Here is a 12,050-nt window from a genome sequence, read left to right on the forward strand (position 1 = left end):
AAATTCAATAGTACAGTGTGAGAATTTTATAAAGGGTTTCAGACAACCAATACATAAACAACAGCATGTGGGAAAGAGAACATAAAAGGTAAATTCAAATAGTTTGCTTATTATTATTACAATAGTAATAAAGATAATAAAAATCATAATCATAAAGCAAAGTCTTTGAGTCAATTTCCAGTTCACTGGAGTCCACCTGAAGTCTTGGAGCAAAGGATTCATCTCAGGTCTCATCTGAGCTTGGAACCAGAGAGGGAGGGAGGGTTAGTAATCAGTATAATCTTCTATATGTGGAAAGAGAAACAGCATCAAATGAGACCTATATTTTTCTAACCATTCCCTTATCCATAAGTCCAGATATGTAGGCTGACCACAGAGACACTGGTCCTGAGGATAGGAGGGTGTGAGTGGAGGTTAGGTACAACCCAACTGAACAGTTGCCTCTTTATGACAGAATATTGACTCTCCCCATAGTTGCCAGAAGTTCCTAAGACTCAGGTTTTCCTGCCAGTCCAGAGAAAACTGGTGCTGCTGCTGCTAAGTCACTTCAGTCGTGTCCGACTCTGAGCGATCCCATAAACGGCAGCCCACCAGGCTCCCCCGTCCCCGGGATTCTCCAGGCAAGAACACTGGAGTGGGTTGCCATTTCCTTCTCCAGCGCATGAAAGTGAAAAGTGAAAGTGAAGTCGCTCAGTTGTGTCTGACTCTTAGTGACCTCATGGACTGCAGCCTACCAGGCTCCTCCGTCCATGGGATTTTCCAGGCAAGAGTACTGGAGTGGGGTGCCATTGTCTTCTCCTGAGAAAACTGATGAGATCTACTTCAAATTTTCTTTATATCACCTTTGCCCTGTGCATTTTTACATTTATCAGTGGCCTCCAGGGCAGCTGCCAGTTCCAAAGTGAAGTTGCTCAGTCATATCCGACTCTTTGCGACGCCGTGGACTGTAGCCCACCAGGCTCCTCCATCCATGGGATTCTCTAGGCAAGAGTACTGGAGTGGGTTGCCATTTCCTTTGCCAGTTCCAAAGGACCCCATAATATTAAAGTGTCTCATTATGCTAATCTAATGAACTAGTCCTCTAAATTAGAAGACAATTTGAAAATGCAATCGTAGTAGTCACAAAACACTTCTGCTAAGCAATTCTTTAAAAAATTGCTTAGTAGAGGATTGGTGAGGATTTATCTAAATATATCTCTAAACAACCCAGATTGTCTCCTCAATAATTTGGTACGTTTTAATTCCCTTTTCTTTTATATTTCGGTTCTGATTTTCCTTGAGATAGTTCTTGTATCTTTCAGAAAACCCTATATGACTAAAAGATTTATACTATTTTTAAGCGCTTTGACTCTCCCTGAGAATTGTACTCTGCTGGTAAGGAAAGATACCTAATTCAATGTTCTTAAGAGACAACTCAAACACAAAGGGAGTTCATTTAATTCTTAGTAATCAATTTCTGTGGTATTTGTACAGAATGATCAAAATGGCATGGCTGTACTATTGCACATGCATTATATGAGATTAGAGTGATATGTTTTAACCTATTTTTCAAACCTATTTAGAGTGTACTTACCAGTATGTTTGATATAATAGAGCATGTGCCTTGAAAGAAACTGAGTGGGGGAAAAAGAGGTTTGTACATAATGACCATAAGTGCGTCCTCAAACTCTTTTTCAATTGCAGGGGGCATATAGGATGTACTTGAAAGGTCACTGATTAGTTCAGTTCCATGTCAGTAAATCAGTGATTGGAAACAGATGGAGGAAAATAATGGGCAACAGAGTTTTACCAACATAATAAAATAAAGCAGGGAAAACAAGGTCTATAGATTATTTTCTTTAGCAGGATTCTTTCAAATCTGACAGCAAGGCACCTTAACAGAAGGCAGTACACATTTCACTGGTCTCTGAACAGACTTGATTTCTAGATTGGATGTTTATTCTATATTAACATGTAGATTGAGCTGGCAAAATTTGGTACCAAATCACATTCAATAAACAGTATAGGAAAGGATATTATGCTGAAGATAATGGAAATATTCTGTTACTCTACATATATTTTTAAAATAAGCATCTACTGTTTTGGTGTAACACAATGTCAAGAAACAGTTTGATTACCCTAGCATTAACCAGTCAAGGAATTGGGAAGTCCAGCCCATAGACATAGCATTCACGATTGCCTTCACAGCTGATTTTAAATAAGGATGTGTCTCTGCCCCATTCCTCCTACTTTTCTCCTCTTTTTCCATCCAGTACCCAACTGACATGGGTCCAGGACTTTCAGTTTTATCATCTGGCAGACATAGGTGGTTAACTACCCCAAATAACTATTTTATCTTGCTAAGGAAACACTTGATTTTTTTCAAGTGTCAGTCCGCCACATGTTTCAGGGGGAACCTGGATTTAACACCCACGCCCACCCAGAGGAAGAATCTTGATTAATCCAAGCCAATTATGGATAATTTCACTCTCCTTCAGTAGGGTTGGTTTAGGAGTGGGCAAGTGATACAATTTTGGTCAGTGAAATATGAAGTGAAGCATGTGGAGGCTCCTGAGAATATCCCCCCTCACTTTTAAAAAGTTCACAAGAGTGATCTGTCCTTGTCTTTTTCAGAAGCCGATGACTGCAAGAACAGTAGCAGCCACCCTGGTGCCATGAGAACAGCTGGCCTATAAGAAAAAGCCAACAAGCTGAGATGCAGAGCACTCAACAGTATGTTTGTGAGATTTCATGGTTTATTATGTATAGTTGTATTTCATTAATTTTGTTATAGCATTTTATTGCAGAAACATACTGTTTGTTTATACATTATACTTGTTATTTAGTCGCTATACTATTGATGGACATTCAGGTTATTCACAGTTTGGGGTTATGATAAACAATGCTGCTATGAAGATTCTTATACATTTCTCTGATATACATGTGCAAGCTTTTCTGTGAGGTATGTGTCTAAGAATGGAATTGCTAAATCAAGGGATATGCAAAGGATATGCACAGGTTCAGTTTTAGAATTCTGACAAATAATTTTCAAAAGTACTTGGGCTGTACCAATTTACACTCTTAACAATGTAAGAGGTTTCAAGTTTTGCCATATTCCTGCCAATACTTGGTACTGGCAGTCTCTAATTTTAATTTCTCTGATGGGTGTATAGCAGTATCTCTATAGTTTAATTTTCCTTATTAATAATAAAGTTGAGACTTTTTCAAATAATTATTAGCCATTTGGATACCCTGTTTAATGAAGCACCTGTTCAAATTTCTTTGAACATTTTTCCACTAAGTTGTCTGTCTTCTTATTGAGGTGTAGGATTCTTTCTATAGTCTGGATGTAAACTTTTTACCAGTTATGTATGTTGCACACATATTCTTGCTCTCAGTGGCTTGATTTTTAACTCTCAATCATGTGATTGAGAAGTTCTTAATTTTAATGTAGTCAAAATTATCAATCTATTTTTTATGGTTAGTTGATTTGAGGACTCTGGGAAATATTTGCCTCTCCAATATCATGAAGCTACTCTCCTGTTATTTTATAGATGCTTTATTATTTAGTCTTTTGTTCTTTTAATTGTGTGAGTGTGTGTGTGGTGTGAAAAATTTTTTCATATGGATATTTAAATGGCCCAGCAACCAATTATTGAAAAGACCATTCTATCGACTGCTATAACACTATTTTCATAAATCAAGTTTCTAGACTTGTTATACATATGTAGGTTATTCTCATCATGATAGCTTTTTTTGCCTTTTCCAGTCTTCTTTCTTTCTATGCTTCATTTTGGAAATTTTCTTCTGACCTATGTTTCATTTTAATAATTTTCTCTTAAATTCTATACAATCTTCTGTTAAGCCCATTTACTGAGTTTCCCAATTTAGTTATTGTGTTTTTACCTCTAGAATTTCTCTTTGCTTCTTTTTAAAATCTACTATGGCATTTTAAAAATAATTCCCAGCTCTCCAGTTTGACTTTCCTTAAACATTATAAGTACATTATTTTTAAACTTTGTTTTTGATAATTCTAATATCTAGAATTTAAGTAGGTATGTTTCCATTATCTGTTGTTTGTGCTTGTTTTTATTTTATTTTGTTTTCTCATGAGTCTGGTTTTCTCTGATTGTTTTCAGACATTCCAGTTTGAAAAACTGAGAAAGTATTTGAAGCCTGGATAGTTTTACCTTCTCTTAGCGAAGATTTTCATTCTCTTCTGTCAATTTTCAGTAGACATTAACAATCCATCAACTTGATCCATCTCAGGAATTAATATACCCAAAGATAAGACTACAATCCATGTGAGCATTTGTTTACTTCCACTTCACCCTTACTCCTAGGATACAGACCTTCAGTCTCAGTTCAAGGGTTGCAGGATGGGAGGAGAGTGGTGTCAGAGCTGAACTCTCACTTGTTCTCCTGGTACCATGAGTTTTTCAAAGGCATTGCTCAACCTCTCAGACATCTCTTCTGAATCAGCACGTCAGCAGGATCGAAGCTCCCCAAATGCTAGGTTTACTTCCCCAGATTTCTGTCTTTTCCTTGAAGTTAGCCCTGTTTCTTCACTGTCTTTTTGTTTTTTTTTAAGCTCTCTAACACTTTAAAGCAGACTTAAAATTTTTTCCAGCTTTTCTAGTTGTTCTAAGTGGGAGATTAAGTCCCACTTATCTAGTATATCATGACTGGAATTCTAATGGATGATCTCTGTCAGCACTGAAATAGGCCATAATATCCCGTCTTAAAAAAGAAACTCTCTCTGATCTCCTTTAGTAATCCTCTTCTATTGCCTCTCTTTCTGCTTATCTTTACATGAAAATTCTTTAAAGGAGTTTGCATTTTGATGCTTCCAATTGCTTATTTCCCATTTGTCTTTGAACCCACACAAATTATGGTTTTGTCTCTAGTACTCTACCAAGTCTCTCTGATCAAGGTCCTAATGATTTCTATGTTGCCAAGTCAGATGATACATTCTTAATACTCATCTTAATCTCTCTAAAGAATTTAACACATTTTCTTCACTTGGATTCTAGTGGAAATCATATTCTCATTGTTTTCATCCTAAATATCTGACTATTTCTTCTGAATGCCCCTTGTTAAATCATTCTCTTCTTCCTAAATTCTAAATGTTAGACTACATTAGAGCTTAATCCTTGAGCTTCTTTATCTGCACTCACTCCCGAGGTCATCTCATCTTATCCTGTGGCTTTAATTCCAATTACTCAATAATCACTCCTACTTTTATATCTCAAGCCTGAATTTCCCCCCTCAATTTCCTCCTTGGTATCTCCATCTGTATGGCAAGTAGGTATTTCAAACTTAACATGTCCAAACCAAAATTACTGCTTTACACCAGCTTTCCCCAACCTAATATTCCTCAGCATTCCTCACCTCAATAAATATCACAACTGTTCAATTAAGTTTTTCAAGCCCCCAAACTCAGTGTCTTCCTTGACAATAAACATATTCTGAATCAATCACCTCTTGCCACCTCCATAGGTGCCTGCCACCCTGATTGATGTGTATCAGTTAAGAATGGCTGAAGTTGAAAGTCATAGAAAATTCAACTGCAGTAGCTTAAGTCAGGGATCAGCAAAGTATGCCCCCACAGACACACCCTGGGACAAATCTTGCCTACCATCTAATCTTTGATAAAGTTTCATTGGAGTGAAACTGTTGTCATTCTTTTACATACTGTCCATGTCTACAATAGCAGGACTGAGTAGTTGAGACTGAAACTATCTAGATCACCAAGCCTAAAATACTATTTGACCCTATACAGAAAGTTTACTGAACACTGTCCTTAGAGGCTCATTATTAGGTTCATGTCAAGAATATCCAGAGGTATGTAGTCAAGGGTTGGTTCAGTGGCCTAATGATGTCACAGAGGACACAGGCTCTTTCTAGTCTTCTGCTCTTTCATTCTTGGCTTATTGCCTCGTGGTCACAAACTGACTACTGCACTTCTATGCACCATGTCCACATTCCAGGTAGGAAGAAGTAGACAGCATAAAAAGAACAGGACAGGAAAACATGACATGTCAACCAAATCAGCTGTCCTTCTTGCCAAGAAAACAGAGATTTCCCTGAAATTTTCTCAGTAGACTACCATTTCTATCTCATTGGTCAGAACAATTGAGAGCTGCAAGGGCATCTAGGACATCAAGCATTTGGCTTTTCATCTCTTCTGGTAGAAAAAGGAAAGGGAGAAGAGATTGAGAATTGGTTCTGGCTGAGCCAATGTGAGGTGTGTGTCATATGAAGCTTCTGTTTTTCTCCTGAACTACCTACAAGTTCTCTGTGCTCATACTCCTACCCCTTATAGTCTATTATTCACACTAAAGCCAGGCTGATCGTTTTTCAAAAGTAAATCACATCTTATCGCTTCTTTTGCTCAAAATCTTCCAGTGGTTCCTGTCACATTTAAATGAAAGCCAAAGCCTTGGAGACTGGTCCCTGGCACTCTCCAATCTTTCTTCTCACTCCCTGATCCAGTCTTACCCAGCCACACTGGCCTCCCTGATGTTCGTTAAATGCCATGCACAGTCCTGCCCTGGGGCCTCGGCTTGGCACTCCTATTCCCAAGTCTTCATATGGCTTTACTCCCTCATTTTATTTTGGCCTCTGATCAAATGTCACTTCCTCAGAGAGGGCTTCCCTGCTATCTAAAATAATGCCCACATAATGTTGTTCTCCTCACCTGCTTAATTTTTGTTCTTAGTACTTGGTAGTGCCTAATATTATTATTCATGTCATTGCTTAGTGACAGGCCTAATATAAAACAGAGGCTGTTTGTTTCACTCCTGTATTTCCAGACCTTAGAAGTGGGTCTTAGCACAGATAGGGTTAATTATTGCTGAATGAATGAGTAGGTTACTATCATCAGTTTTGCCTGTTCCAAAATCTAGTTTCTACTGGTTTCATAAGGAAACAGTATGATCTGAGAGTCTGGGTGGGATTGCTCCCTAAGGCAATTCTAGTCCTTGTCAATTCTGTGTCCTTGGGGAAAGTGAGCAAAAGGACCCCATCCACCCAAAGGTGAGGCAAGGTATTCCTTACTGTTCTATATATACCACCTATGCCTAAGAACTTGGTTTTCCTTTTCTCTCTCTTTCACTCTTTCAAGGCTTGTCTCTTTCACAAAGACTTATTACATGTAGTGGGAGCAAAGTAATGAATCTTTGCTCTTTTAAAGAAGCTTGCATTCACCCTTCAATATAAACAACCAGAGCCATGATAGACTATAAGCACTGGGGACATTCACTCATTCTTTCACAAAAGTTGAGCTTTTGTTGCTTCATTGTGTCTCAGGCTAGTCTGCAGTCTCTCCCTGTTCTCATGTCCTATGTGCTAGCTGCTCCTGGATCTTCTGACGTACATCTACACTACCATGCTGTGATTCTGAGAAAGGGAATGCAGTGGGTCAGTGCTGTAAGACCTCTGGAGGTAACCAGAAGGGGAGAGATCTCAGGGGTCTGTATCTGAGCTCCACTGGCCCTGAGGAGGGCAGGGCAGAGCCAGGGATGGGACATGGCAGATCCAACCCAGTGAGAGTAGGCAAAGCCTGAACCCTGTAGGAACACTGAGGTCCAAGCCGCTGGAAGAGGAAGAGGGAACCACTCATTTGGGGAAACCAGGGCCACTGCCCTGTGGCAACCTTCCGAAAAGTGATGCTACTTCGAGGGACCAATTAGAACTGACTCAAATCCAAAGGTCAAGTGGAAAATTCCCCACATCTCTGGCTCATACTGTTGATGGTTGATGGATGGATTAGGGGTGGTGTCTCCTCAGAGGGCCCTTACCCTCAGCAACTGGCCAGAACATTTCCTTCTTTTCACAGTGTAAACAGGGATCAAATTATTTGTTATCACGTAATGTGTCATGAAATGACTTTCGTACCACCATAATGGAGGACATAGGAGCCTGGCACGCTGCAGTCCGTGGGGTCGCAAAGAAACAGACATGACTTAGTGACTGAACAACAGCAATAACAATGGAGGCAGATATCAACAAGGTTCATAAGATTTGTCACGTTAGAGTTGATTTAAAAACCTCCAAATTGTCTATTTGTACTCAGTTTACCTTAGCACATATCAAGGCACAAATATTCACAATATACTCTATTTAAAACACACATTCAGTGAGCCACTGTTTCAATCATATCCTTCCTCCTTCCTTATATTAAATATTTACCAATCACTGTTGTCAATAATTTCTGAGAATCTACAGCGAGGGCTAATGCATCGTATATACTGCTGAGTTTAAGATCAGCCTTGAAAACATTGTTTTTCCCATAACAAGAAGTACATTCATTTAAAATAAAAGAATATTTATATTCTTTGTCACAGAAGTTGTACATAGTCACACAAGAATATATTCTCCTTGGTTTAAGCCTGCCTTTTCTGTATCAACAGGTATTTGTCAGCCATTGTCTTGCCATTTCCAAGTCAAAATTAATATTTGTGTGCCAGTGAAATTTATTATCCTGGTGATATTTTCCAATATGTGATTAGCAAGCAGATTCTAAGCATACTGAGGGCAGGCATCTTGTATTATCCATTCTGCAAAGCACTAAGAGAATCAGTTCATGGGATTTTTAAAGTTGAAAAGAACCCTAAAAATTTAAAGTCATGAAAATAATCCTAAAGACACCTCCTTCCATAGATGATTAACAAATGTGTTGAATGAATGGTCAAATCAGGACTCTCTCATCTTTATACCCAGTTCTCTGGCATTTAATACACCATTGCCTTTGAGTTTGACATAGAAGGGTAGTTTTTCAAAGTTTGAATGGATATAAATATGACATTAAAAGTAGTACGTTAAACTTTCAGGGGGCAGGGTGTGGGAATCCATAGCTTAGTGTATCTGAATTCTCATTTAGGAGATTTACTCAAAAATCACCCAGCAATGATCTACTCTTCTGTGAACATTCAATACTTCTCTGGGTGATAAAATTACTTCTAGTAGTTAAAATAACCAAAAAATCAGTCAACAGAGGTTTAGGTTACTCATGTTTAAGTTGTCAAGGACTTAAATTTCTAAAATGTAAGTTAGAAAGGCAAAGTTCTTTGTGTGTGTGTGTGTGTGTTTTTAATATAACTATCTCTTTATATTTTCATATCTTCAAGTTAGAGTTATCACACAATTCAGAAGAAGGAGCATAATACATCTTGGGAATGGAGAATGAGTTTACCCTCAAAAGCCTTGGATATGCACAGAGGTCTGAGAAAGGGAGCATAAACTTTGCCTAGTCAGAATTTGGGCTTTAGAAGATTTCCACATTTTTAATTTAATGTCAACACAAATGATTATCAGTAAGGCTAAACCTTTTGAAAGAGGAAGATGTAATGGAAAGTACAATTCAAGGAGTACATCACCCCTGTTATGGGCAAAAGCCAGCACCTGGAATATACTAGCAGAGTCTATATCACATCTGAAGATATCTGGGTTCTAAGGTCCAAAACGTGAGACTTTCATAACCCAGGGCTTCTATTTTTGAAGTGAGAGGAACTAGCTACAACTTTTGATTCTAATGGGAGGTAGAGGAAGACAAGCACTTCAAATGTATCTTTCATCAAACTCAAACAGGTTATCTTCTCTGATAACTTGGCTGACAAATTCAGCTGTTTGGATGCTGAAAATTCAAATAGCTCAAATCCAAAGTAAACCAAGCTTATCTTGTTTGGCTCTGAAATGTGCTTTTAAAGGGTTCTTTTTCCAAATTCCAAACACATCGTGTACTCCTTCTTCCTTGTAAATCAGTCTCCATTACAACTCCCCTCCTATACACAGGACTGCAGGCCCACGCAAGACTCTTTTTTACTTTCACTCAAAGCCAGAACTTGTAAACAAGTTTGATGCACCCTGCTTTGTAATCCTTTCCGCATTTTACACAACTGTCAAAAGCAACAGAGGCCAATGTGGTGGGAGGCAACCGGGGTAGGTGTATTGATAAAAGACGTCAGTGTCCTAGTTCTAACCATGACACCCCTTTTCAATACATAAACTTCTCATCACACTGAAATGTTCATTATGCCATTCAGCAGTAGAGGTCTAGTGTGACAATTTACTGTAAAGCGCCTCTGTGATTATAAAGAGGAAATCAGTCACTTATTCTGCTGGGATTGTTCATAAGACTGACAGACATGCTCAGTAAGGAGCGGAGAGCTTGCACCTGGTCAGGAAACTGCAAGATGAGACAACAGTTCCTCTGTTGCTAATAATTATGCCTTGGATTTAATCACCAACTTCATGCCTGACAAAATGGAAGCCAAAGACTGGGGAAATGATGAAGCAATAGGTATTTAAATCATGGCACATTTTTCGTTCAATTAGTATGGTGATGAGGCGCTCCATTTGTTAGGGGTTCTAGCTGATGCAGACGGTATTTTAAATTAAGGTTAGTTGAAATGACGGCAGCAGAGTTTGAGGAGTGACACGCTACAATGAATATGTTAGTTCTCTATAGGCTGGAGATAGACTTTTGATGGCTTGAATCATAGCTCAGAAAGCTGAGACCGAATGAGAGAAAGTAATTTACTGCCTAACTCATGCTTTTAATAGTTTCTCTTCATTTTAGTTAAAGCAAGAAGTGAGGTTAGGAAGACAGACAGCCTGGAGGAAGAAAATGGATGACTCTAGTCTGTAAAATCCATTTGCATATTATTAATCAATTTAGGCAGCTGGACGGTCTGGGTCTATTACTTAGAATACTGTGTTAACCCAGCCCAGTTTATACTTGTCAAATTGTTCCATCATACAGAAAATTACCAGGAAATGGTAACATTGCTGCTCTGGCTTTGAAGCTGGCAACTCCAGACAATTTTTTTCCATAAAATTTCACAGTGGTACTCAATCACATCTCTCCTTGGGAGGCTGTTTTTTCATGTCATATATTTCGTTAAAATTGCTCATGAAATGCTCTTCTGCTTTTCCCATTTCTTTGCCATCATTTGCAAAACCTCATCCACTCTACAAATTGCTGATATTCATTAATTTGTATAAATGACACATGAAATAACAGCAAGGAGGTCTCCTAATTTGACACCTACCCTGTCATTAATATTAATGGTGGAATAGGCTTTTCCCAACAACTCAGAAAAGAATTTGAGTGGCAGGTTCTATCTTGATGCCCATGTTTATTGCCATAAAATGGGAATGTAAAAAGTTCAATTAATAGAACAACTGGGAGCCAGCTATTCAGCCTGTCATCTCAAGGCAGAAGATAAATAAGAAGACAAATATAACTCTTTCTGGGTGGCGATAAAAGGGCCAACTATAGTAGTTAACCACACACTTGTGATGCACTCTGGAATTTTCTGGGGCAAATTTTTAATTGCAAGCTGTGTTCTCCCTAGCCTAGTGCGCATACCGGCACTTCCTTCTATGATGAATTTATTGGTGTGGACTCTGAGAACACTGAAAAGTAATTTGAGTATTAGCCGAAGCACTTGGTGGTTGTATGTTATATGTCTCTGTTCTCATTCCTAAACGATGTACAAAGAGCATAGGCTATGCAAGGATCTGGCCTACAGAAGACAGAGGTTCTGACATGAGTTAGCCATGTGACCCTGGGGAAACCTCTTGGGGCTTCAGTTTTTTATGGGTGAAGAGCTAAAAGTAAACCTCTAAAGTTCCTTTGAATTCCAAATGCTGCATAATTTTATTCTTTTTTTAAGTTAACGTGTATTAAATTTATTATGAGCCAGATACTGTGCTATGCAGCTCACAGTTATTCTCTCATTTGCTCCTCCCAAGAGGCTTCAGAAGCAGGTCCTACTACTCACTGCATTTACAGATGAGGACACTGAGGACTAGAGAAATAAAGCTGACACTTAAAAAATATATCCTGGACTCTCATACCCCAACACATGTCTGCCAGGTGCCTCAGAATAACTGGTCAAAAAGTACTGTTTTTTTTTTTTCCCTTCTTCCTTCCTTTCTCTTCCTTTTACAATTTTTGCAACAATGTTATTGTTTTATGAAAATATTTGCTTGCTATTTGAAAATCAATCAATATAGAAAAGCACAAATAATAAAATCATCTTCACTACTCAGGAAAGAAAGTA

The 12,050-nt window shown here is 38.4% G+C and overlaps 1 long non-coding RNA gene across 1 annotated transcript in view; it reads left to right on the forward strand.

Annotated features, from left to right (window-relative positions):
- Positions 1-991: 991 nt before the first annotated feature.
- Positions 992-12,050, forward strand: part of LOC122674565 — a 29,574-nt gene continuing 18,515 nt past the window's right edge. Inside the window, exons 1-2 of the long non-coding RNA XR_006334995.1 lie at positions 992-1,021; positions 2,998-3,002. This is a non-coding gene — a long non-coding RNA (uncharacterized LOC122674565). The remainder of the gene's footprint in view (positions 1,022-2,997; positions 3,003-12,050) is intronic.

This window comes from Cervus elaphus, chromosome 18 (assembly GCF_910594005.1).
Source record: "Cervus elaphus chromosome 18, mCerEla1.1, whole genome shotgun sequence".
NCBI lineage: Eukaryota > Metazoa > Chordata > Mammalia > Artiodactyla > Cervidae > Cervus > Cervus elaphus.